At 37.3% G+C, this 7,430-nt stretch overlaps 1 pseudogene; it reads right to left on the bottom strand.

Moving 5' to 3' along the window:
- Positions 1-7,430, bottom strand: part of LOC101988699 — a 31,457-nt pseudogene that overhangs the window by 1,857 nt on the left and 22,170 nt on the right.

Raw genomic sequence — 7,430 nt, 5'->3', positions numbered from 1 at the left:
TTTGGATGTTCACCTTCCTAGACCAGGATGGAGGGGGGAGGACTTTGGACTTTCCACAGGGCAGGGAACCCTGACTGCTCTTCAGACTTGATAGGAAGTGGGAGAAGAGTGAGGGAGGGCGGGAGGAGTGGGAGGCTGGGAGGAGGGGGAAATATTTTTTCTCAATAAAAAAAAAATAAAAAAGTAAATATGTAAGTCAAAAAAAATTTTAAATGTATACTCAAAAGATTACAGTAACAGCGTACAATGTGATACAGAAGTAAAAGTATAAAATTTGTTTGTTTTTATAAAAAAAAAGAATATCTTTGTTTAATTTGGACAGTTGCTGAACTTATATAAATTGGGGGCCTTATTTCCATCTGGTTTACTTTACCCCTAGTCTGCATTTCTGTAGGGTCTTACCACATTGAGGTAAGCATTGCTGCCAGCGTCAGTAGGGTATTTGTAGAGGGGACTGTTCTCTCCTGTGTAGCCATCCCAGGAGCCATGGAGGTCATATGTCATGACATGGATGTGATCTAGGTACCTGACAGGTAGTAAGATTTAAAATCATTTCTGATAACCGTTTCTTACATCTATGCAGACAATAACACCTTTTCCAAAGCAAGTACATAAGCAATGTCTTTTGAGTGCAAGACATCTCTAGACTGACCACCACAGTGCTTTAACAGTTCCCACAGACGTTTGGAATAAGTACATCACTCACTGGGAAAGTTCACGGATCTCATAGCCAGCCTCAGTGTTGGAAACGCCAGCAGCTACAGCCGCAGTTATCATCAACTTGGGCTTGTTGTTCTCATTAGCCTCCTTCTCAAAAGCTTCATGAATTTCCTGTAGAACAAGGCAAGCATATTTGAAGTTAGTTTCAGAGATGTATATATAAAATAAATGAATATTTTCACAGTGTCTTTCTTCTCTAAAGTACTTCAACTATTTTGGCTGACATTAATCTATCAATATCTTAATGTCAATAGTACAGATTATATTAATTTTAAAAGTTACAGCTATGCAATATGCATGACAGTTGAAAATTTTCAATAGAGTACCAGAGAAAGTTAATGTCTGTGTCATAACCAGTTCCTAGGTCCCATATGACACCATGCTGAAGCTACACTCTCATTGGTGCCCTTTATCTAGTTGTCAGCAGTATAGAAAGTTGCTTGCATTCACCTTACAACACCAACATATCATTCAATAATGTACTAAATTAGAAAGTGAGGAAGGGACAATGTCTGGGTGACAGGTCCAACTCAGTGACAGATGTTAGTTCACCTGCATTGTGTATGACTCCCATGTATTTGGAACACTGAGTTGAGCTCTGATGATGGCATTATTTGTGTCACCAGAGAACATTCCAGGGATACCTCTGAACATTGCTGTGTAGGTTATAGTTTTAAAAATGAAATATTTTACTAGAAGAAGAATATAAGCAGATTGTTATGTCTGTCTTCAATAGGTAAACCCAGACACTGTAATGTCAGTGGTTTTATTCTCTGTTCCTTCACTGAGCAGAATTGCAGCCAATAATTAGATGTTATAATTTATAGTAGTAATGTTTCAACTAAGAAAAAATGTGTTATTTCTGATCTTTGGAGCTATTCAACAAAAACTAAAGTGAGCCTATAGAAATATCTTAGTGGATGAAGTACTTACCAGGTAGGCAGAAGGACCTGGGTTCAAGAGTTCAATTCCCACAGAATGCACATAAAATATTTAAGCAAAGCAAAGTGGCACATTTTTGTTAATCTTGGTGTTGATGAAACTCAGACAGAGAGATCCTATGGTTCACTGGCCAGCTGGCCTGTACCAATCATTATTTTTAGTGACTGAGAAACTGTCACAAGGTGGACGGTGTCTGACGAATGACACCCATTGCACCCTATGCAATATAGGTGCCAGTCTCACCTTCTACCTTCCTTGAGGCAGTTCATTTTATTCTTTGCTACTGTGTTGGACGATACTCCTGTTTCTGCCTCCCATATTTGTAGGAGGACTTGGATTGCAGGTGTGTGTTACTGCATTTGGCCTAATGTGGGCTGTAGAAATTTGAACTCAGTTTTTCATGTTTTGCCAAAAATCGTTACCTGCTAAGGCATCTTGCTAGTCCAAAATTGAAGTTATAATGAAGCCAGTTGATGATCTGATTTTAAACAGATGTTATCCTATCCCAACTGATTAATATAAAATAGCCAAACCCGAGAATTAATATTATTCAAAAATGCTCAGACAATAGCTCAGGCTTGTTACTAACTAACTCTTACTCTTTCATTAATAAATAACTCTTATCTCTGTTTAGCCATGTGGCTTGGTACCTTTTCTTACGTCAACATTCTCATTTTGCTTATCTCTGGTAACTCTCTGTGTTTGTCCTTCCTCTTCCCAAAATGCTCCTAGTCCGCCTCTCACACTCAAAATCTTCCTGCCCAGCTAGCTATCAGCCAGCCAGCTTTTGACTAGCAAATGAGAGTAATAGTGTAGAAAAGGGTTGTTCTGCAGCACCTGATGCATGAATTGATGTAGAAATTAATTTACATTGTTATATGAAACCCATGTTGTGGTGAGGTCACTGAAAGGTCAGAAAATGAACAGGATAATTTCACAAGCTTGGTCCAGAAATTTCAAAACAAAAACAACTTGTCTCCAGCCAAACTGCTAACTAGAAGTGCCAAACAAAACCACAATACTACCTCACCTTAGACTGCCTTCTATGAAACTGTGATCAACCAAGACTACCTTAACTTTTGTGTTCCTCAATTTTACAGGCTTGATTTTCCTGGAAGAGATTGTATGACAGGAAAAGATGTGTTTAGTAGGTGCGTAGTCAGGACTTCACTCATTTACATGGTGGAAACTACACACCCAGAAGGTGCATGTTAACATATTCACTCTTGAACATCAAATACTTCTCCAAAACAGAAATGACTCCAATATTCAACCGACTTTGCTATACTGTTTGTGGAGCTCTAATCACTGCTTCCACTTCCAATGTGCTCAAAAAAAAAAAAAACAGGTTTTCTTATTGCTATGGTGTAAAGGGTCAATTTATCACTACCATGTTCTTCCACAATTTGACAAACATCATAATGGTTGCTTTTTTCGTTCCATTCATTTCTCTTTGACAATTATATACACTTACTGATGAGTTCAGTAGTGTTCATTGCTCTTTCTTCTAGATTGGTATTTATTCAATTCCTTATGGTTATTTCAGGTGTAACATATTTGTATTTAAAGCTAAATTAAACAATCTTATTATCTTTCTTATCTATACCAGTTCCACTACAATAAAATTAGTCTTCAAATTAAAAAAACTAGGGATCTGCTGGGCGGTGGTGGCACACGCCTTTGATCCCAGCACTCGGGAGGCAGAGGCAGGCGGATCTCTGTGAGTTCGAGGCCAGCCTGGTCTACAAGAGTTAGTTCCAGGACAGGAACCAAAATGCTACAGAGAAACCCTGTCTTCAAAAATCAAAAAAAAAAAAAAAAAAAAAAACAAACCTAGGGATCCTTTCTACTTCAAATCCAATTCTTACTGATATTTGGTTTTTTTTTTAAGATCTCTGTATATTCTCTTCTTCCACCAGTCTTAAGGCCACTAGGGAGACCTTGGTCACCTTTTGCTTCACTTACTTCTTTGAACTCCTGCTTTATCCTGCCTCTCCACTCACAATTCATGATTCATAGTTAACCCGAAAATAACCATTCCAAAATTACAAGCCTTGTCATATTTATTGGCTATGAAATCTTTCAAAGATCTATATTATCCTTAGGTGAGTTCAGAATTCTTTAACTTAATATAAAAGTCTCCACATGATCTGATTCTTGCCACCTATTTGTTCTCACAGGCTTGAAACTCATTCCCCACTTGTACACACAAATCTCTTTTCTCTTGTGTGATTTCCACCCTCACTGAATTGGATAACACCAAGTTCGCTCAGTGAGATCCAGCAACAATTTACCTAGAAAGCTCCTTGTGACTGTTCCCAAGAGCTGAATCAGGTAACTCCTCATTTGGTTTTGGAGTCTGTAGACCGTTATTACATCAGTATTTATCAAAATATACTAGAGTTATTGCTTATGCTTCATTCCTCAGCTATGTGTTCTTTAAAGTCAAGATTCTGCCTTATCCTTGGCTTTGCTTTTACCAAATAACTTGCACATAGCATAGATTCCTCAATAACAGTAGACAGTTTTGAGCAATGACTCAGTAACAGACAACACAGGTATTTGTGACACTATCTGTGTGATGTTCGATTTCCTTACAAATTTTCAGTACCTTAGTTATTTATCTGTAAAACAAAGACCATAATGCTTAGTGAACATATATCATAGAGTAAATGTCAAGATGAAATGAATTGTGGTTTGGAAAAAACATATAGAGTAATGTCCAATATATAGCTTATTCAAGGAGTACATGGTATCATACAGATTTTACTTTGCTAAAATTCCATAAATATTAAGACATGTTTGGTTTGCAAGCACCCAGTTATCCTTGGGAAAAATAGATTTTCAGTTATAAGGATACCACCTCCTCCAACTTTCCTCACCTTCACCAGGACAGTAAAGAGATGCTTGTCCTCAGGAGGGCTCCCATGAGAGCCTGGGTATTCCCAGTTCAGATCCAGCCCATCAAACCCATACTGGCGCAGGAATTTGATTGCTGAACTGATGAAGGTCTTGCGGTTCTAGGAAGTGGAGACCATGGCAGTGAAGCTGAGAGAAACCAAAATAAGGCAGAATAAGACCTTGACATTCTTTACACACAAGAATGAAAACAGTTTGTAGTTCAATTTCTTACTCACAGTCCTTGCCCGGGACCTGATTGAGAATTAAAGTACATTCTAGGGTTCTCTCTTTGCAATCATTACTCTTGCCAGTCACAGTATCTCAGCAACCACATTATCATATGTCCATCCCCACTCCCAACCCAGATTGTTTTTTAAAATGGCCCTATTGTTTTCCATACTTAACCAACTTAGTTCACAGACAATGTTGTGTCTTCATAAAAGGCTCCAGTTCATGTGTATTCAAGTAAGTCTTCTTCACATATGTGGTCTCCTTTTTCTTTTTAAGGAAGACATACAAAAGATACACACAACCTTCATCAGACCTTGTGTCTTCAATACACATTAGGAAGAGGCTTTTTCCGAAGCAAGCAACTAAAACTCAGAGGATGGCATCCCAAAGCATCCATCTAAATTTAACCCTAGGAAAGCCACAACAATCATCCTAAAATTTTCTGATAATAATTAATGAACTTGCATGGTAATTTATTAAGTTAGACCTTAATTTAATGGAGGCCCTTAATTTGCATCTGGAGTTTTGAAATATAAAAAGACAAGGACCGTGCTTGAACTACATTGCTTTTAATGAACAATTGTTTATCTAAAGAACACTTACGGGGCAGATCCAAAGTTCAGCCTCCAATGGCCAAGAGGGTTTTCAATTTGCTATTCCTTTAAAGCAAAACAAGACCGAGAAATTTTTTTTTTTCGAGACAGGGTTTCTCTGTGACTTTGGAGCCTGTCCTGGAACTAGCTCTGTAGACCAGGCTGGTCTCGAACTCACAGTAAACAAAATAAGAGAAATTTTTTAATTCATGGTTCCTGCCATTTAAATTACTTTGCTGTTTATAGTATTGGGTCTTCTAAAACTATTCAGAGTAGGGTTAGTGTCATACTATCTGCTTTAGAGTTATTTGAGGTATTTTCTTCCACTACTGAAACTTTATTACCACCATAAATGAGGTCAGAGCCCCTCAGAGAAATCAGAATTAAACAACTTTTCAGTCTTACTGTCTTGTACTAACAGTATTTGTACTACATATAACATAGAAGTATAATTACCTCCTTGCTGTTTCATCAGATAAAGTGTTGAATAATACTAAAATATAATTACTTTATTACACTATGTAAAAATTAATATAAATTAATTGACTTGACTATACAGACATAAATGGGAATGATGATTATGAAATGTCTGAATCATAAGAATTAAGTGCAAGGATTTTGAGAGGGCATGAAAACTCTAGCTTTCTTTTCCTTTCTCCTAAGATTCTGACAATATTACTTTAGGGCAATGCTTCTCAACCTTCCTAATGCTGTGACCCTTTAAAACAGTTTCCCATGTTGTGGTGATGCCCAAACATAAAGTTATTTCATTGCTACTTCTTAGCTGTAATATTGTCATTATAAACTGTAATGAAAATATTTGGTATTTCTAATTATCTCAAGACTGCTCCTCCATTGATGGTTAAAGTGAAAACTTGTTCAACCGCTTTGGGAAACAGTATGGCAATTTCTCAGAAAATAAGGAAATAATCTAGCTCAAGACCTAGCAATACTGTTGTTGGGTATATACCCAAAGGATGCTCAACCATACCACAAGGACAGGTGCTCAACTGTGTTCAAAGCAACGTTATTCATAATAGCCAGAACCTGAAGACAACCTATGTACCCCTCAACTGAAGAATGGATAAAGAAGATATGGTACATTTACACAATAGAGTACTACACACCAGTAAAAAATAATGACATCTTGAAATTTGCAGGCAAATGGGTGGATCTAGAAAAAGTCATAGTGAGTGAGGTAAACCAGGCCCAGAAAGACAAATATATTATGTACAGAAGGCTAAGAAAAACCAACCTACAGCCCACAACCCCAGAGAAGGAAGAGAACAAAGGGGACCCCCAAGAGAGACATGCGTGGATCTGCATAGAAAGGATAAAAAGACAAGATCTCCTGAGTAACTTGGCAGTGTGGGGTGATGCGAGAAGATAGAAGGGAAGGGAAGGAATGAAAGGGTGAAGAAAAATGTATAGTTCAAGAAAAACAATAAAAAGAAAACCCCTATGAGAGGGGCATTTAACCCTCAAGGGAATAGCAACCCACAGGTTGAGAACCTCTGCTTTAGGGTGAAGACAGACATTTTAATCAAGATACCCACGTAATTTTAATGCAAATAACCAATGGCTGGAGAAGTTGCTCAGACATTATGAGGACATGTTGGTATTGCAGTAATCGAACTCCAGTTTTCCAGCACTCACAACACAACTAACGACCTTTAATTCCAAACCCAAGGAATCTAATGTCGTATATATACTCCCGAATTCACCTGGACTGTATTACAAGCACACACACACACACGCACGCACGCACGCACACACACACACACACACATGCACACATAAAAATAAAATAAAAACTTTAAAAGAAAACAAAAAGAATGCTATCAAAATACAGCAAATTCTTCTATTCTTGAACCCAAACATGTCTAATTTTAAAATCCTCTGTTCCTTGTTTCCTCTTGCAGAGTGTAAAAATGATTTGGAGTTTCCTGGGTCATTACACAAAGACAGAAAAGAACAAATCATCAAACAAACACATTTTAAAACTTTTATTAATTTAACTTAATTTTATTTTTGAGATGAAAA

Source organism: Microtus ochrogaster, unplaced genomic scaffold (assembly GCF_000317375.1).
Source record: "Microtus ochrogaster isolate Prairie Vole_2 unplaced genomic scaffold, MicOch1.0 UNK60, whole genome shotgun sequence".
Classification (NCBI taxonomy): domain Eukaryota; kingdom Metazoa; phylum Chordata; class Mammalia; order Rodentia; family Cricetidae; genus Microtus; species Microtus ochrogaster.
Note: the sequence above shows the minus strand (reverse complement) of the source record. Positions and strands in the feature narration are given on the sequence as shown.